The 25,982-nt window shown below is 42.2% G+C and overlaps 1 protein-coding gene and 1 long non-coding RNA gene across 4 annotated transcripts in view; one reads left to right on the top strand and one right to left on the bottom strand.

Moving 5' to 3' along the window:
- Nucleotides 1-766: 766 nt before the first annotated feature.
- LOC119707901 lies at nt 767-5,607 on the bottom strand. The gene is made up of 4 exons (XR_005258900.1): nt 5,476-5,607; nt 4,422-4,491; nt 3,489-3,552; nt 767-882 (listed from the first exon to the last, which is right to left on the bottom strand). It is a non-coding gene; the product is annotated as an uncharacterized LOC119707901 (long non-coding RNA).
- SEMA3D (semaphorin 3D) overlaps nt 5,543-25,982 on the top strand; it is a 144,497-nt gene continuing 124,057 nt past the window's right edge. Inside the window, exons 1-2 of one of the 3 annotated variants that reach the window (XM_038153515.1) lie at nt 5,717-6,109; nt 20,740-20,816. The gene's annotated coding sequence lies outside the window, so the exon portion shown is untranslated. Of the gene's footprint in view, nt 5,669-5,716; nt 6,110-20,739; nt 20,817-25,982 lie in introns of those variants that run through there. The other 2 variants (XM_038153514.1, XM_038153513.1) reach the window with 2 other exon arrangements.

Raw genomic sequence — 25,982 nt, forward strand, 5'->3', positions numbered from 1 at the left:
GTCTGGGGTCCTTACAGCAGTCAGCTGAGCTACTTGTGGAGACACCCGATCCGTGCAACATTTATCACTGCATTTAGTGCAAAGCATGTGCTGGTAATGACTGATGTCTCCTGCAGCAGAAAAGTGGCACTCTACAGGCCGTGGATGCTGCAGGACAATCAGACCTGGATGCAGTTGTGATGCAAATGGGAGTAGTGTGCAAGAAGAAACCAGTTCATCAAATGGACCAGAGCCACAGTTGTTGGGGTGATGGGCTCATCTACTACAAATCTACATCTGGCCATGAGGGAAGAATGAGTGCTGCTCCCGTAAAAAGTTCTATTGAATTGTAAATAAATTAAAAATAAAAGCAGAAAAAGATAGTAGTGGTGTTTTCCCAACAGCTTCCCACAAAATACTTTACTAATTCAAAATGTAGCTTGCTGTGGATGGTTGAGATACTCAAAATACGATGATGCAGGGATTTTGCTAAGCTTTTGGGATTTGGCTTCCATTCACTGGGATTCAGATGTCTCACTAACCTCTTTTGGCTAGGCTAGGTTTCTCATACAGAGAAACACAAACTTAAACCTTTGAAGTTCTCTTCTAGAGCTCTCAAAATCCACAACTCCTATAAATATATGCCTGCCTGCATTAGAAAGGGTGATCTTCAAGTTAAAAGCTCCTTTCCTTCAAACCTGTTGAAGATATTTAATGAAAGGATTTAAACAGAATACCAACATAGAACAGAGGAAGCATGTAAACAAACCTGCTATACCAACTTACTGTTTTCATCCTTCTGAAAGTGCTGAAAATTCCCATCTTCCGGACAAATTTCATATTGACTTGGCCATTAGCGTACTGTCTTCAGCTACTGACAGCAATCTGTTCTCACTGAGGAGGCTATAACAAATTTAATGTTTAAGAGTTTAAGGGAGGTGATCTTATAATACAATCAAAATAGTTATTTATTGAGGACAGTGAACATGAGCCCACATAATGCATGCTGTAAATCACTAAGGCATGTGGTTCCATTTAACACTATTTTGCTTGAAAAGTGATCACTCAGAGGTAAGGTTTGCCCTAAGTTGAGTAGGAAACAAAAATATTCAAGAATAAGTAATAAATAGGGTGTGTTTTGGACAAAGCTATCTTTTAGAGCCATTTAGAGGAAAGAACGTTTCTATCTATAGAACCATTGCTTGGATGTTTGTCTTCTGTTAACCACAAGTACATATTTTCACTGGAAAAATGCAACTTTCAGGCATTCACAAAGATTTGTTCATGCTAAGGATAAACAGAACTAGATATCCTGTGTTGAGATAAGAAAATACATGGTACTATTTCATGTAATAGCACTCATGTTTTATTAAAATGAGGGGTTTTTAATTCCTATTTCTACAGCCACCGCTGAGGGGAAGTGGAATTCTCTGGACACAGCTCAGAGCTGATTTTATTCTTACCCTCCCTTGCTTGGTGCTGAAGCCCATAAATCAGTACAGCAGTCATTGCCATTTAGGGAGAGCAGGATAATGCCTTAAACCAATTAGTTCAACAGCTGATTTCACTGGAAGTAGAAATATAGAAGTTTAATTTATGCAAAGCAGGAAAATGAGCTTCAGTTAATTTTTTTTTTTTTTCATAGAACTGTGGGGTCTCAGAAGCTGATTTTCTTTCCTATCCTGGACATAACTGGAAATGCAACAAACTTTTTTTCTTGACATACTATTTGTGATCTGTTGACAAAATTTTTATTCTTCTCACTATATTTGGGCCAGATCCCACATGCACTATATGCCTGTCAAGGTCCTGGCCAGGACAAGATTAATTTTTGTAGTAGTCAGGAAGGACATGGCCAGGACCCTGGGATTATTGATATCACCTCACAGCCATGCTCAGGGATAGGGTGGGGTGTTTTCCAGGTTTTGGTTTGTTGTTTTTTTCTTTTTTCCAGAGACATAAAATCAGCATTACTGTGCAGGTGTTGCATTATGATTACCAACACTGGACTAAAGCAGATTCTCCTCTTCCCAAAGTGATGGGAGAGGGAGAGAGAGCAAAGTCCTTTGTCTTTCTTTGGAGACTCCCATCAGCACAGGGCAATGGACAAACTCTGGCTTTCCTGTGCAGAAAGAGTGCAGAAAAAGAGCCTTTATCTCCTGATGGACTGCAAGGTGGAAATTCAATACTTTACTAGCACTATTCTTTTTCTTACTCATCCTCTTTAAAACACCTGCCTGCCAGTAACTCTCTGGTATGTGTCTGTGTATATATATATATATATTGTATATATATATATATTGTATATATATATATATACAATCTTCTCTATGCAGTCCATTAATCAATGTAGGTGCCATTATTGGAAGTGGAAATATGACTTACTGTCTTCAGACAATATTGATCCAGATTCTTGGATAGCATTTGATTTGAATTTGACTTTATTTCAAGTATGGAACTCAGTCTGCCAATGTGCTTGTACAGTAACTGTAGGAATTTAGTGACCCAAGCCTCCCCAGGGAAGCAAATTTGGTGGCTGAGTCACAAACACAGGCACTTGAGGCTGACTGGATGAAGTGATTTCTGCATTTCTGTGCCCAGCTGATTGCTCTCTCTTCATCCCTACAAAGGCTGCCCTACTTCTGGATCCTTCACTGCTCATCTGGCTTTCCAGCAGATGAAGGCAAATCAGTTCTGGTCTTTAGTGGCTTTATCTATCATGTTTAACATTTTCTTGTTTTGCTGGAAGCAAATGCAGGGATGGATGGCTGGGAACAAGCAGTGTAAATCAACACCTTCTTCCTTGGGCTTGAAAAGAATGGGAGGTTCCTTGGAAAATTTTCGGAGTTGGACATGAATGATGAGACCTTCTCATGAAGGACCTCAGCATCACCAAATGCAGAGTAGTTCTACTTGAAGTGATTCACTGGGCACAACTTAGCCCAACATTTTGGAAAAGAATCCCTCTTCTTAAGAGATTTAACCAACACCATTGCATTGCATCATGCTGCAGGCATTTCTGTCACTGCTTACAGAAGGAATAATAGTACTCAGCATAAGGATAAACACTTACAGTGTGGCAGCAGGCTGCTGTCTCCTGTTTCTCCCACAGTCTTTACTAAAGGATTGTCTATTTTACCATGACAATTAATTTCACATGAAAATAGTTTTGCCTGAAATATGCCAGTTTGGTATTACACTGTCTGGACATTGTTCAGATTAATGATCAAGCACAAAATTAAGCAAATGGGAAGTGACAAAAATAGCTGACCTCTCTTCCTCATTTTAGTTATTTATGAAAGATATGCTTGGTAATTTAATTCATGCTTGTATTATTGCCCAATGAGAAAACAAAAGTATCTGATGTTCAACTTCTGCTCTTCCATGAGCCACTCAACTTTACAGATACTTTGATCAGTTGCTCTGGGCACTGGGTGTGGAATTTGGCCTTAGGGAAGCTCCAAATTAGCTACTAAAGAAAAAAAAAAATAGAGAGAAAACCCCCTTACTTTTGAAATTCGTGTTTGAAAGGAGCTGTTGAATGCTTCTTCCGTCCAATAGTCAGTGTCCTTTCTGCACAAAAAATAATAGCATCATCCTAACCATCATTACAATAATCACACCTTCAAAGCATGGCAAGGAACCTTTCTTTTCCTATGGAAACTTCAGACCATTTCTGTACATTTGGCAGAAATTCCTATTTCAGGGGGCATTTCCAACACCCTGCTAAGAGCAAATGCAGTCCTGACCAAAAAGGTCACTCAAAGAGGTGGCAATAACACAGATGCTGAAAAAGGTAGAATTCCTTCTGAGTCTCCCAGTAAAGCTGTACTTATCTGCTCTGGGAATTTCTGAACAGTGGTTTAAAATACAATGCCAAGGAATGCATCGAGTGATCATTTACAATGATGCTGTGCAGATGGCGAATGCCTGCTCAGCCTGTGTCCATGGCATGACCTCGTGTAACCTTGTCTCAGAGCCTTCTCATCCAGGCACACAAAAGCGCTCGTTCCCTGCTGTCTGCAGAGAAATGTTATTTTATCGCCTTTCCTTTAGCCAGCAGCCACAAGAGGGCAGATTTTTTCCTGCTTTCCTCCACTTCAGGAAGAGCTTCTATCTCACAAATTCGGTTCTATAACTCTTGAAAGACAAATCTTCTCCTATTTATTCCACACCCCCCCCAGCTGCTAAAATAAAAACATTTCCAAAACATTTATTTTTCCCCCCCTACATTTCACAGTCTGTAGACTTGTTCCACAAATGACAAAACGAAGCATTCATGCTGATTTCTTTTTCACATCTCCAGAACATGAAAAAAACCCAGAATTTTGTTTTCTTTTTATCAGGATTCATGTTCTCAAAGTACCTCAGACCCCTATTCCATAGTTCTAATAAATACTCTAAAAACAACAAAAACTCACAAGGATTTTTCTTCCACCAACCTGCTCCTCGTTTTCTATTTGTTGAGCTTCTTCAGTTGCAGAAGGGGGTTATCAGCAGAGTGCCTGTGATCTTCAGTGAGTGGGAACAAGGTAAAGTGTAAGAATTATTCTGCAGAAATTCAAAACTGGGCTCAAATCTGCATCGTACTCATCCCAATTTTATTTGTATTAAGCCGTGCCATGTGGGGATTAAAGCAATGCAAAGTTTTACCAGCGATAATGATACAAATGTGGAAATTCAGTATAAAATCTCCTTTTATTTTTTTTGAAGGCTTTAAACAGCAGAAATCAACAGTCAACCGATCTCCAAATTCCTCTCTTTGACTTTTGGGAATGTAAAATTCATGTAGATAAGTACAGTCAGTATTTAAGTGAGTAGAATTTATAAAAATAATGTCAGTTTGGTACTGCACTAACAAACTGTTTAAAAAACATAGGTAAAAAAAGGTGTAAAGTTGACTTTTGGTGAACCTAAAAACCTCCTCTTATTTAGCTCCTGTCCTGTATACCCAGACCACCCATCTGACTTGTGTGTGAATGGTAGGTGAGGATGAAGTTCTGCTGAGGTGAGTTACATGATGGAAACTCCAATATATTTCTCTGGGCTTCCTTGGTTCTGCTGTTATTCCACGGGAGCAACAGTCGGGGTCTGTTCCACAACTGAGCTGCCAGCTGAGGCCTTTCAATCTGAGCCCTTCACTGAGGGAAACGCAGCTCTTGAAAGAGCCCCAGTGTGTCTTGTCTGGAAGGGTCTGATACTGCCTGTGCCATGTGTGCAGTGGCTCTCAGCCTGCGGGCAGGAAGGCTCTTCCTCGGGCAGCCACAGAAGGAAATATGCTGGAGAGAATGGTTTGGTGTGGGAGTGGGCTGGTCCAGGAGAGAAATTCTCTCTTAGGAAGTGGTCTGCAGCATGCGAAAGCTGGAGAACCACCAATGTAGCACATTCCGGGGGCAAAACAAATAAAGGCGAATGCAGATGTGCCCCTGGCAGCTACAGTTGTGCACACAGGCAAACTCTTAAATGCGCCCCGGCCCTGAGCTCCGGGCCACTTACCGTGATTGTGGCGAGCTGGCTTTATTTACTCAACCAATCTACAAGCCAGTGTCCGGCAGTTCCGTCCCACAGGGAATGTGCCACGGGAACACCGTGAGCGGACCTGAGGCTGCTTTAGCCACGTGGAGGAGGAGCAGCAGCCGCGCACGGCGATCCCAGAGGCAGCTCGGGATGCTCCTGTGCGAGCTCGCAGGTGTGTGACCCGGCACTGCCGGAGCGGGCTGTGGCCCAGGGAAGGCGCAGGGGCTCAGGGCCCCGGGGGGGGCACATGGCTGCCACGGCCGGTGTTGGGGTGCGCAGCCCGACACCCCTGGGGAGCCGCCGGCCGGCCGGCCGGGTGCGGGACCTGCGGCGAGCAGGGGGTGTGTGCCTGCTCCGGCTGACAGACACCCGCACACACAGGCGCACTCTCAGGCGGCAGCCCATTTGCTGGAGGGGTGTGCATGTGCGTGCGAGGGAGTGGAAAGGGGTGGCGGGATGGAGGGAGGGCGGCCGAGGGAAAGTCTGACACTCGGCGCAGAAGGAGCGAGACCCTCCGCCGCCGCCGCCGCCGGGGAGGAGCCGCCGCGCTCGCAACGCCTCCGACACCCGGCCCCGGCCCCGCTGCGCTCCCGCCGCTCTCCGGCCCCGGCAGGTACCGGCCGGCCCGCGGTACCGGGGCACTTTCCGCGCCGCGGGGAAGGGGTGGAGGGCGGTGTGGGAAGGTGCGAGCGCTCCCCGCTGCCTGTCCCGGCCGCTCCGCTCGCCTCTGCCCCGGGCGCCGCCGGGGCTGCCCCGGCAGGAGCGGAGCGGTGCCGGCACCTGGCGGCCCCCGGGCCACCTGCCTCGCTGTCCGCGGGGAGATGGGGCTGGCTTAGGAAAGGGCTAGGCTCTGCCGGGGTGGGCTTGGGGGTGAAGGGAGAGAAGGAGTTACTTTTGGGGAGCGGGGCGTAGAGGCTGTGAGATAGGAGAGGAGTTCGTGCGCTCAGCCCGGCACCCCTGCTCCTGCTCCGCAGAGCTGGCTCCGGGCTCTGGGAAGGGAGCAGGGCATGATCAACCCATGCTCCTCAGCAGAACTGTTGCTTGCTGGAGCGGTGGCAGAATTCCTTCCTTTATACACAGTCCTCCAGCATCGCCCTAAGCGCGGCTGCTGAGAGCGCCCATCCCTGGGAGCGCGGAGCACCTGGCTGGCCGGAGTGCAGCCAGAAGGAGATCCTTCGCCTGTTCACAGGGACCACCTCCCCTTCACTTTGTGAAGGAACTCCCAGGGTGGGAAAGCTGCTTGTTTTGCAGCGAATATTGCAAAATGAAAGCTGTTGCTTGTAGAAGGGAAACATTCCTGAGCGCGTTAGGTAATCGGTGACTGTGCTGCAGGAGCACAGAGCAGCCACCTATGTTTCCTCAAAAAGAGCTTCACTTTGATTTGAACTGGGGCAACTTGTCCAAGAATAATAGAGATAAATGGGACCAGAAGCTGAGAAAGCAGCAGTTCACACTGTGTCTGTGTCTCTGACAGAGGCCAGGAAGATGCAGGCAAGTGCTTGAAGAATTGCAGCATGTCACATTCTCTCTTTTACTTGCAAACCTGGGGGACAAGTAAAGAGACTTGATTTTGCTGTTTACCATTTGGAGGTATTTAGTGCTACTGGCGCACCACCTCTATGCTGTTTTTCAAGTCCTCATCAGTATAATTGATGTGATCTTTCATCTTTGCCTTTTAATTAGTTTATTTAGGTTATTATGGGCTTGATCCAGAAAAGCACATAATTTTCTGCAAAGTGTAAGGACCAAAGTCTTCTGTGAAAGTTGGGTATCTTAGTAGTATTTTAAAGAGAAATTGGGGTATTTTAATCCATAATTGTAAACCTACTGTCAAAAAGAGATATTCAAATTCTGCAGGTGCCACACCTCTTTTTCTTAAAATTTCCAAGACAGGTCCTGCTCTGAGATGCCTCATAAATTGAAGCATTTTTGCCTTGATCAGGCTGAGCAGCTTGGCTTCACTTTTAGTTGAACTTTATTTTGGCTTAGACATCCAGACTAGCCTGAGATCCAGGAACTAAATATGCTTTCCCTCTCCTTCGGACTGGATCGATCCAGCAGGGATTCTCAGGGTGTGGGCAGCAGAACAGGCTCCCATTAGGTGCAGTGCTGAAGCACTGAGAGTTGTGCTCTCGACCAGCAGAAGTGTTGTGATTCCAAATCTCCTACAGTCAGTGTGTGGGCTCTGCCCGTTGAGTGCTTTAACCAGAAATGGAAATAGCAGCTTCACCAGTCTCTGCTGTGTCTGAAAATACAAGAATGACTTCTATTACAAAAGCTGGTAGGTGCCTTCAGGACAATACTCCCAAGAAGGGAGAAGTGCCACTCAGTAGTACTGAGTAAGGTGACTGATATGAGAAAGATATAATTTCAAATTGTATTCCTGCCCTCAGCTTTGTCTTGGTGAGTGGCTACTGATCTACGGTCAGATCCCCAGAAGACTGATACCTCTTTTTGACCCCACTCCCAAGTACTGGCCTCTGCCTTCTTCTTTCCCAGCTGCAGGTTGTGCCATCAACCAACCTTCCAAAACACTGTGATTGCTCTGATCTTCCTCTGCTTCCCAATGTTTTGGTTTTTTTTTTTTTTTTTTGTTTTCTGAGAGGTGATGTTTTCACTGCAGATACCACTGTGTTCATTTCACAAATTGTGCTGCAGTCTGGACATTCTACTGGGATTTTGCAATTGAATTAAATGAAACAAGGCCCTGGGGGAGAAAAAGTTTTAATTAAGCCAGAGTGTTAAATGGAAATAGATACTGTTCATTGGGAAAGAGTCCTTTAAAGTGTTTGAGGATACTACATCTGTATTACTCAGAGATTAAGTAATGATAATTAAGCAGCTAACCTTGTGAACAGCAAGATATTGAAAAGCAAAGGCAAAGGATGAAATGCTCCCAGCAGCACCTGTCCTTATTTTGATCCTAGCAGAAGGGATGTATATGCTCAGCCTCTTTTCCATGTCACAAAACAAGCAGAGGAGTGAATGTCCCACACAGTCAGGATCTTTACAGTTTAACTGGCAGAAAGCCATAAACATTGGAGTCACCCTGTGAGCCTGCTGTTAGCTCAGGGTGGCCAAAATAATGATGCCTTTCTGAATTCTTTTTTAATTCCTGTTCTGCTTTTCCTCTCATTCTTTTTGCTGTTAAAAGCCCAGCATCTGTAATCTCAGATGTCGCTTCATTGTGTGCCACTGACATGCCGGTCACCTGTGGATCCAGAGAGGCTGATTCATCAGCTGAATTCCCAGCACATGCCAGGATTTCTTTGGCTAAAACCCCTGGTGCTGGAATTGGCCACTGAGCCACCTCTGTACTCTTTGAGGTTTCCTCCATGAGGGAATCCTTTGGGGCTGGTTAAGCAGGCTTTCCCACCGCGCTCTCTTGGCAAGGCAGCCTGCGGGATTGCCGGAGCTGTGTTTGGCCCTTTGTCTTTTAACCCCTGGAAAGAGCCAAAGGTGTGTGCTAGATGTCATTAAATCAGATAGACGCAGGGAACGTGCCGTGTGTTTGTTTTCCTTGCTTTCTGGATTCTCTCCAGCTGCCAACAACCAACAGAGGAGCTCACAGTAAAGCCATGTGCAGGAGATGTGAAGTGTAGTGGCTGTATTTAGGTGTGAAGGAAATTTTGCTCCATGGGTGTGCTATTTTTAACTTTTTTATAGCCCTGCACCTCTGTCGCACTTCTTAACAGCTTCCCCCTGCCCCAACATTTCTGTCTGGGTTTTATATATTTTATAAACTTAGAAATGGCAGTGAGTCATTATTTAAATAATCCCTGTATAAATCTTTAGCCCTTTTATCTTATTCTTTATATCCTTGTGTATTCAGAAAGGCCCCTCTCTGGTATTGTTGGTCTTTTTCCATGTTCTGGAGACATGCTGCGAGAACATGCACGTGTTATCTGACAGTGGGTGATAGAAAAAAAGAAAAAATCAAAAAGATAAAAAAGCACAGCCCTTCTATTCTGCTCTCCCCAGCTTAGATGGATCCAACGTCACATGGAGGGGATCCAGGATGAGTCAGGAAACAGTGCTGTGGTCCAAAATTCCACTTTGCATTACAGCTGGGAGGCAGCGTTTAGCATCATGTGGATTTATTGTCTTTTGACTGGAACTGCAAAATAACTTATGGAAGTCACATAACCTAATGGGCAGAAGAGATAACAGTTAGCCAAGAAGAACCTGGATTCCCATCTGGGTTGAATCATTGACTCAATTGACTATCAGTGTGATGGGTGTGGTAGTTTAAGCCTGGGACATTATACTGGCCTTAACTAAGTCATTACACTTCCCCACAACGTAACTGGAAAATGTGGCTAATGTTCAGACCTCTGTTGGTACCTGAGAGTTTCCCTAACAGTTTCCCTGGTCAGACTCAGCACAGGCCATTAGAGACATTTATTTTCAAACTTAATTTTTCAGGACAAATCCTAAATGGCTCAGAACATACATATGTGGCTAAAGACAAATTCATGCTTTGGAGATTATATGTGCATGGAGACCTGTAATTCTGCTCTGCATGAATTTCACACTGTGTGTATTACTCAGCTTTCAGTAACACTTATCCTTTTTTGTACATCTTTGCATATTTTTCTTCCTGTGCTACTATAAACAGAAGAGTTGTGTGAGCTTTTTCTTATAATGTGGTCAGTTTAAAAGCAAAATAAATAACCATAATTAAACTGTTTCCAATTTAGTTGGTCAGAGAATCAGGAGACTTGCAGGAAGCAGACGTCACGCAGCAGAAGAGAGGCTAAAACCTCTGTAACATCTAAACATACTCCAGTGACGTGCTGGGTTGTTGTTGCATTCTTATTTTTTTTCTCCTAGGGGGTGGGCAGAAAAGAAGTTACCAATTTTCCTGGAACATCCTCTTCCAAAATTCCTGAAGACGCTGCAGCACCAAGTCTGATCTCATCTTGTGTCAGCATAACTCATGCCTAAATGCACTGGGAACAGAAAGCCTAGGATTAACTAAAATTATACAAATCTAAGGCTGTCATAAAATGAAAGACTTGGGCCTGTTCTCAGTCTATCTGTACTTAGTGACTTCAAGAGACTTAAGCACATGTTTAAAGATAGGCTGCTGTGTAAAATGTTCTCTTGAAAGAGTTACTTTCTTAAAGTCTAAGCCTAGAGTGAGATCGAGCCTTTTAAAAGTTAAGTGCTGTCTTGAGGGCTGGTGTGGTCACATAGTCCAGCTTAATCTTGGCTAGAATTTTAAGATTTTGAACAGCTAGATCTAATGGTATGTGCCTACCTAGCCTGTTGTATTCCCCTGGAATTTATCAATGACACACTCCATATAATTGTGGTTACTTTTTGTCTGCCTAAAATCCTTTTTTGGTTTTGCAAGGGGCAGACTGCAAAGAGGGAGTATGTAAAAAATTCATTCTTAACCAAAAGCAAAAAGTTGATTTTTTCCCCTTCCACAATGAAGAATTAAAACAATGTCTGTTGCTCTCATGCTTAATGTCAGAATCTCTGCTAAAAAATAGTAAGAAGAAATATGATGAATTTTTCATATGGAACTTATTCCCTGTAATTTTATAATGCTTATGTGTGAGGTTTTATGAAGGCTTAGACTAAAAGGCTTTAGAACAGTATAATAAAGGAAGAATGCTCATAACATCCTTGAGTATCCAGAGAGCTTCACTTTGAGAGAGGGAAATAAAATAAAATAAAAGGCAATGACAAGTAGTAATAGGCTGTTGCAAGTGCAGTTCCTGTTCTCCCAGCTTTACAGTAAGAACCAGCTCTAACTGTAAAGTTCTCTGCACTGTCATAACCTGTAGCTTTGCAGAATGTAGCATTCTCATATCCATTCTCTTACCTTGTGAAAGAAAGGCTCCACCTGCATATAAATTACCTTTAAATAAATGCTTTACTTAATTTCATGCTTTACTTAATTTCCTCTTTTTTTAAGCAGGTGCTTGAAAACCTTTATTAAGAACATAAATAAATCTTCAAAGCTGCTACTATACTATGTCGTAGTAATAGAACAATTGTTTTTTATATCTCTCTGAAGGTCCATTTTTGTTCAATAGAAATCAGAGAAGGCACAGCAACAAATTTGGCACTTGTGTTTATATAGTCATGAGTTATAAGCAGTGGGCCTTTTCTCATTCAGAGGAGCTTTTATTAATTTATTAGCTATGTTTCAGTAGCATTGGGAGGGGCCTGTAAGACATCATAGAATCATAAAGTGGTTTGGGTTGGAAGGGCCCTTGAAGATCATAAATTTTCCTAGCCCCCTTCCATGGGACTCCTTTGGGATCCTCAGCAATGAGCTCTCACAGCACACTGATATGAGAAGGGTCAGTCTTTTACTTCTGCCAATTTTAAAATAAAAAACTAAATTGTAAAGGAATATTTCAGTGGCTCAGGTGCTGAGGTGGCCTGGAAGGGGAGTTTCCCAGGTGTGGGTCAGAGCAGTGGTGTTGCTGGTGTTCTGGGGCTTGGCTTTCTCAGCCACCTCAGTTCCACATTTTTGCGAGCGCTCCCTTGTCAGGCCCAGCAGAAGGAGACTGGCTTTGCACAGCTGCTGCACCATCTTCCAGGGATGAGACTTCTTTTACTGGATCTGCCCCAATTAATATTTTGCTATCAGTGTTGGTACTTCCTACCTGGTACTGAGCTAGAGCATGGAATGAATCATAAGGAGACCAATTCTGCCTGTTCCCGAAGGACTGTGCCAGCCCTGGAGCTGCTGGATGGAAGGTGTTGGGGGAGGTGGATCTTCTCCTTTCCATCTGTGGGGAGACCTGGGCACACTTGGAGTCCATCCCAGCTCTGCAGGTGTTTCTGAGCCTGTTTCTGAGCACCACAGGCACTGAGCAGTCACAGCTCTGGTGTGTGTGCACCTTGTGGCCCAGGTGCTGTGGGCAGGGCTGGCTACACGTAAAGGCTGGAAACAGCAAAAGACAGTTTTAGCCTGATCTTTAAGGGTGAACTTGGCTGACTGAAGAGTCAGTTAGTATCATAAATCTCTGTTATTAATCTGATTTTTTCCTAAAACTATTTTAATAGGCAAGGATGCTTTACATAACTACAGTCTGAATCATTGTGGTCAGTTGATCTGATGTTTTGTACAATCTGTAATCTTGTCAGAAGTGAGGTTTTCTCAGGCCTCGTGAAATCCAAGGTGTTTATTTCAAGACTCAATTTATTGTTTTGCAAATTGAACTCAAAGCTTTGAGGGCTTTAAGGAAAAGCTGATTTGATGTAATTTTTGGAATGTCACCCCCATTAACTGAGGGAAAAAAAGTAAGAGAATTGGTGCATCTAAGGAAGTTACTAACATTGTTCAGACCCAAGAGTCTTTTAGGTGCTCTTTCTAGGAAAAAAAAAGGTGCGTGTAGCTGTGCTCCTCTGTGCTGTCTATCTTTTTAAGATGAATGTCCTGGGTAATACTGTTTGCAGTATACAGGTTTGTTTTGGAGTTACGATTCGGTGTTTAGAGTCCTCTAGTGACATCTACAAAAAGCAGATTTATTTCTGCTCATAAAGCTGCCTCAGCTTGAAAAAAAAATAAAAATTGGATTCATGGCAAAGAAATACCTTCCCCAGTATAACATCTCAACTACCTGTGCAACTTCCAGTGAAGTTAAGGGAGTTTTCACACGGAAAGATTTTCCGTCCTTAGATAAAATAATTATAAACTGCTTAGGCTGAAGATAGATTAAACTCACATAATAAAATTTATGTGAAGGAGGAAATGGGCTGATTTTCTTAAGGTATTTCTCTGCAAATTCACGTGTCTGTGCTTTGGTTTTTAGGTTTGGTTTTTTATTTATTTTATTATTTCCCTAAACAGTTTTAGACGTCTAAGTACAGATAAATTGCTGTGCTGTCCTCAGGAGACTGAAGCTCCTGTGTCCTTCGCTTCCTGTGACTTTGCTACAGCTCATTACTTTCCTAAATGGCAACATGAGCACCATTATGAAACTTGTAACACAGACAGTTATCTCCTCAATGGTACTTAAAATCAAATCCTTCCTACTTGGTGAAAGATGAGTTACTGTGCTTTGGCTCCTTAAGTGATGCAATGATGGAAGGATTTTTTTTTTCTCTATTTGTTGCTGTTGTACACTGATGTGTAAGGATGAAGAATGAATACTGAGGCACAATACAATACTGAAAGCTCCAGTGCCAATTTTTCTGGCTTTTCACAGCCTGACAGAAAAGCAGAAGGTGTGTGCAGCAAACAGTGCAGGGAGTTCATCTCAATCCAAACATCTGCTTTCAAAGCAAGACAAAAAAGAAAAAAACAGAATGCAATTGTTGTCTTCAATTTAAAAGCCAAGGTGAGATTCTGTGTGGTTTATCTTTTTTTTTTTTTTTTTCTACTGTGCTGTATCTGTGGTACTGCCCGCATGTCCTGTGGCACAAGGGCTTGGTCTTTCCTAAGAGGAATTGACCATCCTTACCTTTTAGTGGCAGCAGTTCTCCAGGTGGTTTCAAGTCACGGGACAATCTGCTCCTGCTTCCAAACTCCCCTCTGAAATTTAATCTCCTTCCTACAGTGAAACTCTCTCTTGTGCTTTTGTAAAAGCTTCAGGCATCGTTTTCCTGTATCCTGTCAATTCCCAGAAATGGCCCTGACATGATGAAAATCTCTCACTCCCCAGGGGTACTCTGCTCTAGCAGTCTGACATGTGGGGTGTTAAACTGTTAAAGGGAGAGAATTCAGACAGATTTCGGGTCTTGTGCCAGGTTTTCACGACAATGGTAGAAATTCCTTTGTGATAACATTGATATCACAGGCACAGCTGTTCTGCAGTTGGTCAGTGATGAAATATAGATAGTCATTTTCTCAGTGAAGACAGGCTTTACTTCTATTTTTATCCTAGGTTACCACCATTATTTATGGGTAATAAAATCTGTTCTAGTAAATGGTGTTAAAAAAAAAAGAAAGTACTTTCCATCCTTTCTGTGCTTTCCTTCCTTCCTTTCCCTACAAACAAGGTAAATGCCACTGAAGTGGTGTGAGAAAAGCATTTTGGAATGTGTGTGGACTTGTTGTGTTTTATTTTCCACCCAGGAATTCAACATGACACAGTGGAAAGTGGGATTCGACATCTCCAAGATAAACTATTAGACAGTCTATAAAGCGCTGCACTCATCTTTATAAGATAAATAGTGTGTAAGGCCAGAATAGCTGGGACACAGTGGCTTTGATAACAAGCAGCATTGTTATCTTCAGTGCAAGCATCAGCAGAGATTACAGTGGTCTGTTGTGGTGGCCCTGGGGGAATCTCACAAGGCCTTGCAGTAGGCAGTGTACAATTTGTTTTCATTCTTTTCTCAGCAAAATACTGGTTTGATGCTTGGAAAGCATGACCCTGTTTAAATTGTGCTGACTCTCTTCATTCTGGTTCGAGCCACAGGGGAGAAGACGTGTGAGCACAAGCAGTTAGAAAAGTTGAAAAGGTGCTGATGGAGGATGGATAAATTAGTGATTGACAGTGAGCAGTTTGTTCTGAAGAGCCAAGACTCCGTGGGCCTTGTGCTCAGGATTCAGGATCCTCAGCCTGTGTTTCCAGTATTCTATCCTGGAAGTTCAGTAGCTTTTGTCCAGCTTGTTCTACTGAATCTCACTGATGGGATATGGTGTGAGCTGCCCTTACATTACATTGTATTATGGAAATCTTCCCAGGCTTAGCCTGTGTGTGCCACTGCTCAGAAGGAAAACCCAGCTATGCTGTGGAGGCTGCAGCAATTACTCAGAGCTCTTTTTGGACATTTCAAGTTGAAGATGTAACCTCAGTCCCATGGGTATATTTTCTTGAGTAGCAGTCATTTCCACCTCCTGCTTTTCTGTAAGGGTGGGAGAAAGTTCCAAAATAGGCATTTGAGTTTTTGGCAGTGTTTGCTGCCTAAGTACTTACCCTTCATTCCCCTACAGAGATATGGTCCTGCGTGGGATTCTCTGGTGTGTGTAAAACTCTGAAGTCATTTGTTCCTCTGGTGGTTTGCAAGACAGGTTGGAAACCCTGACACAGAACAAGTTTCCTTGTTCTGAAGCTGGCTGATGGGGCAGAACTTTCTCATATTGATGTAGGAGATTTAACTTTTTCTGTTTCAGAAGATGGACAGAGCAGTCCCATACAAAGGATGTTGCAGAATCTTGTTTTCTTGATATCCCCAGAAACTGATTCTTGTTTGGACAATAAGAGCTAGTCCACAAACATGCTAGTGGATTCAGTCTAAGGGTAACTGTGTAAGGCTTTGGGGGTCTAGTTAATGCAGGAGATGATCAAATATCCCTCTACTAACCAGAAGTCTGAAAAACCTTTTGTAACTATTTCAGTAGGTTTCTTGAAAGATGCATGATACTTTACCTGTGTGTTTCTCACGAGCTACCCATACTCTGTGCTCATGGTTTCTGAAAACAGAACGTGATTAGACTTAGATAATTTGAGGTTTATACAGGATTGTTTTGATTAGTTAGGGATCAAGGCAGCTATCCTAGAAGGGGAGAAGTGCACTTGTTTAGTACCAGAAACAGTGGCTCTTTCTTGTTGTTTGCTTGAATAGTATGGGGCTGACACCTCTTTCTCTACAGAAACTGGCTTTTCTGTTTCACTTTAATGAGATAATAGCAAAAAAAACTCTTTCCAGATGAAAAGAACAGAGTCTGTTTTATAAATTGACCCATATTGCAACTGAGGTGCAAGTCCTAGGCAAGTCAGAGGACATGCTCAGCATCCAGCAGTTCTCCCCAAGATTATTCTAAGAAGCACATATCACCCAGTGCTGGAGCCTGCTCTGGACTGATAAAGGTTGTCTACACGTGGGAGTCAGCTACTGTTCAACTGGAATAACAGTGTGCAGAGTGGTATCTTCCTCACACTGACTCTGCATGGCCTGCCACAGGCTGTCTGCCCTAAGGCTGTTGTTCAAATGGAGTAAGTTTGTTCCAAAATTAAGTGAGTTGCTTCCTTCTAATACACACTTCTGCGTGATGTGATTGCAGAGCAGCCAGTGTGCTGCTAATTCACATCTTCCTGGGTCTGGACTCACATGTTGACATGCCCCAAGTATTTAAATTTTAAGGTCTTGGCCAATTACTTCTCTAAGTGCAAGAGACATGGTGTCAGTGCACTGTGCTCTGGTGCAGAGTGTTCAGAAGCTGAATACCAGAGTTGAACTCTGAAGTGAATGTTGTATTTTCACTGATTTTAATGCAAGATCTAACTTTGTGCTGATGTTCCTGTGTGGAGCTGTATCACAGTAACACCTAAAAAATCCTGGAATTTTGGCCTCACTGTGCTCTTACTGCTAAGTTAAGATCTAAGGATAGCTTAGAAAAGAGGAGTAAGAGTGAGAAGGGAGGCTTGGAGTCAGGTTTGATTTATGAGGAGGAATGAAAGGCTTTGAGTTTGCATAGCTTGTTAGAGTTTGACAAAGAAGAAGACATGACTGTAAATACTTCAAAAGTTTTATTCAAAAAACAGCAGAGGATTTGCTTGATGTTAAGGACATTCCAAAGGATAGGACAGCAGCTCAGGAGACCTGGGGTTAATTCCATGACATATGTCCTTAAGGCAAGTCAATTCTGCTTACATCCTAGCAAATTCCTAAGGGCACCCAACTGCCTCTGCTTTGTCTACAACACTGAGTATTTGTCAGCTGATTGAAAAACACCTAATTTAGACAATTAACTTGCTTAATACCTTTGCAGGGCTAGAACTTGGCCTCTACCTGCCTCAGCTGTATGTGTAAATGAGTAAAAATTACCATTTATCATAGAAAAAGTGTGAGAATGACGGGTTTGGAAAGTATGGATGTTCAGGTATTGTAATAGTGCAAGTACAGTGAGTGGAAAAGCTAATTAAGATGGGATTTATTTCACTTGTCTGAAGTGTGAGATGGTCACCAAATCTTCTTCTGTTTTTTGTACAGGATGAGGTGCTCCCAGGGGCAAAGCAGTATCTGAGCCAAGGGATGAATTAACTTGGCAGTGCCTGTCTCTACCCTCCCTGGAGGGAGCCAGGACAATGCCTGAATTTTAGATGGTTGGAATTAGGCAAGATGAATGTTATCTTAAGAATATAAGGATCAAATAAAATCAACTCAGCTTGATTTTAAGTGGGAAAAAATGTCTTTACTGAATGTGTTTGCTGAAATGTTCTTTTAAAGCAATTATGTAAACCACCTCAAAGAACTTGTGTTTTCTTCCTTTTATTTCTTGTAAAACATTCAGGAAATGCTTTTATTAATATCTAACTACACGCTAGAGCTCCCATTTCTCCTATTTCCTTGAAGCAATCATTACACACACTAGCAATATCCCAAGAAGTGGTAGTGTGCTATGCAGTAATAAATATGTTGTATTATGTACAGTCTACATGTCCCATTTTACCTAACACTATGCTAGGAAATCCGGACATTAATAACTAAATGGGACTCTTTTGGCAACCTGCTTCTGATGGCTCTTGCTTTCATACAACAGCCTAAGTAGTTGGAGATACTGTGTTAGCTCTAGGTGGTTGCTGTCTCCTTGAAAAGGACTGATCCTCAGAAGAAATGCAGTTATGGACATTGTGAATGTAAAGAAAAAAAAGTGGGAAAATTAAAGTTTCTCAGAAAAGAGGTAAAATAATTTTGAGAGCTTTTATGGGTGCCACTGAGGTCCATGTGTAAAGCAGCTGTAGGATGCCGGGGATCTGAGGGAAAGTTAGGCAATACAGATTCATGAGGAAGACCAGGATGACCTATCTGAGGTCTCTGCTGACCCATGCAGTGGCACAAGTTCTCACTTCAAAGAAAGAGGAGCTTAATTAGTTTATCCTTTTGTTGGTGTGACTCAATGTCAGAGTCCTTCCCTCCTTGTACTATCACATTCCTTATTACCCTGCATGACTCTGTGAGTACTTTACTCTTTTTGATTTGCACTCTTGAAAGAAGAGGGCTGCTGTCAGGTTTTGTCCCTCTTGTTTTGGTATCTCCCACCTCTGGCCTCTCCAGAGATCACCTTCACAGAGCTGGAATCTGACTTTTCTCACAGCTGCTGGTCACTTCCCTACTTGCCTGGCTCTGCAGGGAGTGGGAGAGTCCCTTTGCCATTCAGCCCTTGTCCTCTGGCTCATCTAGTGATGAAGAGACAGGGATGTGTGAGCAATCAGTCACTTCAGGGACAGGGACCTGGTGTCAGAGAGCCTGTGGATTTCCAGTATGGTACTGGACTAGACTTAGGCTTGGGAATGTCTAAATATGCTCAATTCGGAAGTGTTTGCAGGAATTTATGTTTATTGTTTTTACTTGACCTTGCAGACCCAACACTATTGCTTTGGAAATCAGAGCTGAGCAGTCCTAAGAACTCAGAGGGACATTCAGGGTTTGCTCAGAGGACTTAAACACAATGGGGATTTTATCTGTGTGTAAAGCAGCTGTGACTCTGACCGGGAGGTAGAATAAGTACTCCCTAATTTAAGAAATGCATTTGGGTCATGAGGCAATGAGCTTAAAAGCCCATCTTCAGCCAGAGTGAGACTTAGTGAGTTAGGTGGGAGGTGCACCCATTGCTGGTTCCCTGGATGGCTTGAATTAAAACTTGTGTTCCTGGACACCATGAGGACTCTTGCTGCAGGCAATGTGTAAGGGAATAAAGACAGAGATTACGTGAATTGCACTGAGATCAGGTGCCTTCTGGGCTCCCTTGACGCCCCGAAGCAATAATCCTCCCATGAGTCACTCCAAATCAGTGATTTCACACCACCCACTTCGTGCTCTAATTCAGCAGGCAGTGAAAGTTGTTTTCAAGTGCCCAGAGCTTCAGGCATGCAGAGGACGAGTGTGTTTATGAGTGTTTGTCCACAGGTCACTGCAGGTTGTAAAACATGATACCAAGGACAGAGGGAAAAGAAACAACAGTAACAGGAACTGTGCATTGCCAAGTAGCTGTTGTGCTCTGGTTGCCACTCTTACTAACAACTGTCTCACTTTTTCCTCCCTCTGACTGTTTTCTCCATCTGGTCTCATTCAGAATGTATTTAGACTACAGGCTGCAAGGAGGACAGGCCCTTGCATCCTACTTGATAGTATGTGCAGTATAATGGGGTCCTGCCCTGGCTGGGGCCTCCAGGCACTGTCCCAGTGTAAATAACACATAAAAATAGATCAGCAGTGTAACATCGATCAAGAAAACCATACAGAGACTTAACAGTGCTTTATTGTATTGAATTGCTCTATGCCTACCATAGCGTTCCTGCACTAACTTGCTGTAGTTTTCTGAATTAAATGACAGACCATAGAAAGCCTTGTATCTATGGCAGTGTGCAGGGAGCTTGGGGGAACGTTGTAATTGTTAAAATCAGGAAGTGGGCCAAAGATGATCTACAAGTATGTGGAAGAACGCATCTTTTGTGATGTTCAGGGTTTTATCATTTTTATTTTGGAGGCTTTCCAAGATTTAATAGCAAAAAAGCAACCAAAAATTTGGTTGAAGCAATCAGACCAAATTTCAGCTGCAGCAGTAACTGCAATAGCCCAAGCATTTGCAGAAATTTCTTCCTTTGTGACACAGCACCAACTGCTTATGTTGCCCCAGGTGAGATTACATTAAGCAAAACAACTGAACTAAGTGATGCAGGCAGCTTTTGAGATCTTCAGATGCAGTACACAACAAAAGTAGGTATTACTATCACCTGCACTGCTAAAGTTCATCTGCACTCAGAGCTAGACTATTTGCTGTGTTTAAAGAACATGAGTTGAAACTGATGAATGAAATTAACAAGTATGTTAGAGACCAAAGGTATACCTCAGAAATGAGACAGAACTATTTTCATTCAGCTTGGAGTCATGAAGGTGCAGGGATTTGCTCTTGCACTGTTAGAGGTAATTAATAGTTCCTTGCAATCGGTTTGATGGGATTGCAGAGGGGGATTTGGGAAGAGGAAATGGACAAGTCCATGGCCACTGAGGATATGTTTCTTGTGAGAACAAAGCACTGGACCTGTAGCACCAACTTTCAGATGCTTTTCAAGAGAAATGGAAAGCATTTTCAAACTGTTGATCCACTTAAATTTGAAAGATCATTTTGTGTGAGTCCTTTTCTATTTAAAGCGTCCCTGGAGGTGCAAGTGCCGAGAACTGTGCAAGTGAGACTCCTGATTCTTTCTGTATCAGACAAACTAGTGGCTCCTGATTTCAGTTTCTGCATACTAAAAAAGTCCTTCTGTTCTGCAGAAATCTTTATAAATACATGTAGGGAGGCTGAGTCTTTGGTTTCCACAGATCCAGATAAACCCATGAAAAAGTTTCTGCCAGTGCTTTCAGGAAGAGTTCGGCAAACAGCGAGCAGCAAGGAAGAGGTAAGAAGTTGTGCAGTTTCCATTCATACCATTCACACTCACACATTGGGAAAAGAATTCCCAGCTCATGAGTGGGCTCAAATTAGAAGAGAAACATCTCAGGGTTTCTGGATTAGAAAAAAGAAGCTTCAGAAGCTGCACTCTAAAAATTTGTTAAAAACCCCAGCAGCTGTTTGGCAGAAGGGCTATTCTTTGACATAAAATACTTCCTGAAATTCTTTCTTCCAAGATCCATACTGATTATTTTTTTGTTTTAGTCTTTCTTTCACATGAATTAATTAAGAAAAAAAAATAGGCATCTCATCTGAATATGACAAGAGATGCTGGCAATAATTTTGCTAGTTTCTCAACTGATCAGTTATTAGTCCTTTCTGAACATGTGGTGGAAGAGAACAAGAGACTCATGACATACCTTTCTTTGTCTGTAACCCTGCCATCTTAAAAGGTTATTTCCCATTTCCAGTCTCATTTCATCATCACCCTGCAGATCCATTTCCAGCAGGCACAGCAGCACTGAATACCAGGTGTTTATAATAAATAAGCCCGTGCTGACTGCAGCTGAGACAGACTCCATGAATGGGTCTTCTGGCTAAGGGAAGAGGTGGTGACATGTGGCATGAGGGCTGTGACAAGCACTGGAGATCAGTAGTGTCCCCCTGTCACAGTCCTGTCTGCATGGCTTTTATCCCTTCTCTTTTGAGGTTGGTATCTCGTGGGAGGTGAACTAAGCACAGCTGTGAGGAAGTCAGTGAACTTCTGCTCTAAAACCAGCAGCACCTTGTAGGACGACACTTGTGTGCACTGTAGTGGATATCAGCTCTCTGCTGGTTCTTTCCAGTTTTGTCAAAGCTCTTCTGAAAACGGCTTCAGTGATCATAAAAAACCAGCTGATATTTTAGCCTAGCACGGCTTTAAAAAAAAACCAAAACAGTAACATTTCCAAAGAGTTCACCTGTAATTTATCTGTCCACACACTAATAAAACCCAGAACCCTCTTTCTTTTTTATTTCTACCTGATGGCTACCTGATTTCTACCACTTCATTCTGATGTGTATTCACACTGTTGGAGTATTTTGCAAGGTTTTGCCACGTCTTGTATTTTCCACAGGAATTACACAATGAAAGGCAGTATTTTTTAGGTGCCAAAACTTGATGGGATGTTTTTCTGGCTGTGTCACTGGCTGATGGCTTTAGTGGCACATTTCCCTTGTGAGTGCAGGGACTCTGAAGGCAATCACAGGGGAGACAGATGAGTTACATCTGTATTTGCAAGTTAAACAAGGTCAGAAGACTGTGCTGGCCTGCACTGGCCTGTGGTGTTTGTTAGTGTGTTCACTGGACTGGTTTTTGCTCTTGTCAGCTCGCACATTTCCAAACTGCCTGATTGTAAGCTGGGGGGGATGCTGGCTCCCAGGAGACAAAATGGATGAGACCACTTGGTTTTGAAGGGAATGAGTGCTTAGCTGTATAGACAGAAGCTGTGCCAGGCTGCTTTGTCTCAGAGTCTGCAAATAGTGTCTGGCCCATTTTATTTATTGCTCCAAACTTAGACTTGGGGTCGGGAAGCTCAAGTCTGAGCAGCTCTAGGGGTGACTATACCATATTCCTGTAATTGGACAGACTTTTCCTCCACCCATCTTCTGTTTGTTTTATCTTTCTAGATGTAAGCTCATCAGGGAAGGTATTGATACTTGCTCTTTATTTGTAGAGTATATAGTACCATGTGGTCCTGACCTGCACAGATTTCAGTTCAAATAAAGGCAGTTGAATCTGCTCTTGCCTGTTTGCTTTCAGCTTGGAAAGTTTTCCCTGGCTATAATGTACTGTTAAGGAAGGAACAAAGGATAGGCTCTTAAGAACTGTAAAACCTGCCTCACTTTAGTCCTGGCTATTTAATTTTGTAGGCTTATGTCAGACCCTTAAGGTTAAAAATGTTTCTTTTCTTGTCTTGGCTTGAACAGCAAATGGAATATTTCAAAGGAAAAAAAAAAAAGAGTCCATACGAGGCAGGCCAGAGTGATGCAGCCTTGCCTGTTTTTCTTGATCTGAAACACTGTATTAGCTGGAGCACAAAATGGTCTGGCTACCTCAGTTTCCATCCCATTTTTGGATGGAAAGTTGCTCACCAAACAAGAGCAGAAGCAATCACTTACTTCTGAAAGGGAAGGTTTTTTGCTCATTTTCTTTGCAGCATAACATTTTCTTGGTTAGACTTTCCTTCATCTCTTCCTTCTCCATGAACGCCCTCAAAGCAGCAGAGCAAATAATTTTGGCTTACAATGAACAAGTCTCTGAGATGATAATGAGAAGTGGTGAATAAACTTTCCCTGTCTTACATGGGGCAGACTTGAACTCTGCTGAAGGGGCCGCATGCAGCAAGGTCAGGAGTGTGATGAAGTATAAGTTTGGAAGGGGAATCTGCTGGAGAGATAGAATAACCCACTGAGTGATAAGTGCTGACAGACTGGCACCCTGGTGTTTGAAGTGCTTTTCCTTGCAGGAGAAGTATGTCTCTGATCCTGTTGTGTTATGGCCAGGCTCAGTCTGTTTTGAAAGCCTATCCTTTCTTCACATGGAGACTCAGAAAGATTTCAGGCCGAATGTGTTTAGCAGAACCCTGAATTTTGGGCCATGGTTAAAGCCTAATTTTATAAATTCGATATGGCTTTCCCAAAAGGTATTTATAACAATAATCATAAGCATATGTCAGTACATTTACATTATTATTATATGTTTACAATAATGTTTTTCTAATACTTCACCATTAAATAACTGTGTTTAGTGTACTAGTTCACAGAGAATAAAAGTATTAAGTTATGATTTCAAAGGAATGATAAAACAATAACACTGGGGAAGTTCAGTCATCTTAACAAATTGGGAGCATTATTCAATCTGTCCAGGCAGGCTCTTGCATGGTTCCTGTTCTTCTCTGTTTCTTTCCTGTGGTTTAGCTTGAGAATGCTCCCAGTATGGCCACACAGGGAGACAAACTGAAATATGTGAGTGAGACCCAGAGTGGGAGGCAGAAGATTAAGTAAAATGTCCTGGGACCTTTCAGAAGAAAGCTGCTCTGCTCTTTACCCAAACCTCAGTGACAGAAGTAGTATCACAAGCTAGTTGGATGGTTTGACTAATATGAGATTTTAAAAAAACAGTAGTGATATGTTTTCAGTTCCTTGAATCAGTTTATTTCAGTTACATTTGCAAATGTATGTATATAAAAAGAACAGAATTACAAATTTTGCAAATGAAAAAGATTGGGAGAAAGAAAAAGTGCGATTTTTCTTTTTTTTACCTCCAGTTTTTAATTTAGGAGTGGGGCATGTTCCCCATCCCATTTCCTGTATATCCAGGACAGCAATATTCTGCCGCTTCTTCAGAAGACTTCTGGTACCTAAGATGGCAGTTCCGTTGTCTGATTCTTTGACAACCACTGCTTAGAACACTTGGATGCTTTGGAAGAGTAGGCAGGGGTGGAACCCTCAATAGTATACAGGACTAATCAAGCCTCTTTTAACTACTCAAGCACAGAGGGTATATCTATATAGATAATTGAATAAAACTGTTACTATTTTCAACACTAATAATAATAAATCACTAGACATGTAGTTCTATCATGTTTCAGTGATTTGCAGCCATTCTCCCCTCCATTAGAAAAAATGAAATATAATTTACAAGTGCTTGTATTATCAGCATCCCAGAAGATCACTGTCTGCACTTCCACCCTTCACACTCTCTAATGTGTATGCACTAGGCTGCGCTTTTGGATCATGCAGTCATGCAAATCAGAAAGTATGTGTTCCTCAGGACTCCCGAGTTACTCCTTCAGAGGGTGGACACTGATGGAGAAAGACAACAAGGAAGAAGAAATATTGTATTGTTATTTTTAGATGAGCTGAGCTGAACATTGCATTTAGTTTTTCTCTGCTTCACAGTTTTACTGTAAGAGGCAGGATCACTTTGTTTTCCATCACATTCATTCCAGCTGTAATTTTTGCAGCTTTTCAGTTCTTGGCCATGGAATCTTCTCAATTCATTTGTGATGAAATCCCTGTTGTGCAAACTGACATTTTTGTTCATTTCCTCTCAAGTGAGAACACCACTACAGGAAGGACATGTACACCTAACATCACTGACATACTTTTCTGACGTAGTAGCAGGAAGATAAGAACCTATTACACGATTATTGGAGGGATTCTTTACCTCTTACTGCAGAGGACCATGCTCAGATATGTCAGAGGGGTTTGTGATTGTTCAGCAAAGGGCATTATGTAGTCTTGAAGTAACTACATGTAGATTTGGAACTGGAGAGACTAAATAAATTGTTCTAGTAATGTTTGTGTTGACTTTGGAAGCATTTATTTGGTCTGGCTAGTGAAATATTTAAATAAGTTCAGTATGGACCTACATTTTTCCTGCTGTATAGAATCTGAACCTTAAGTAGAGTAATGAGAAGACACTTCACAGATCAGGTTGGTAGTTTCACTTTCCAGTGGTTACTGTCCTCTCTGCTGGTTACATGTGTAGCTTCAAGTCACCAGGCTGCCACCTTCTATTTTTCAGGTATCTGAATTGAATGGAGGTGAGTCTGAGCCTTCGTGATATTATCAAATATTTTTACACTAAAGTAACTAAAGACAAACTCTACTTTGATTCAAATTATCTGAATGAATGTGCTCTCTAAGTGTTCTGTCAAAAGAATTTACAACTGGAACTAAGACAAGAAATGGAATATTTGTGTGCTAGTGACCACAAATGTCACCAGTATTAAAGGGTCATGATGATCATGATCCTTTTTCTACCTAATTTAGTGCAACTTCAGTGAAATTAGTGGACACACACCAACACACACTTTATTGATTCCTCTCTGCATTACTCTGATATGGCTCCATAGTGGAGACTTTGTTATGAATGCTTATTGTAAATCACTTCTACTTTAATTAAAAATGTGAAGGTATTCACAAAGTTAATTGCTGGGTATTGAAGATGGAAAATGAGAATGAATAATTAGATAATTACTGTTCACAACTCCTAAGTTTTTCTAAATTATTGAACATCGTTATTGAGGCAAAATAATTGCAATTTCATTTTATTGTGTTTAGAAATTGCATGATCTTAAGAGGCTTGAAAACCTTCAAAGATATTGAACATGGGCAATATTATTAC

The sequence above is a fragment of the Motacilla alba genome, chromosome 1A (genome assembly GCF_015832195.1).
Source record: "Motacilla alba alba isolate MOTALB_02 chromosome 1A, Motacilla_alba_V1.0_pri, whole genome shotgun sequence".
NCBI classification, from domain to species: domain Eukaryota; kingdom Metazoa; phylum Chordata; class Aves; order Passeriformes; family Motacillidae; genus Motacilla; species Motacilla alba.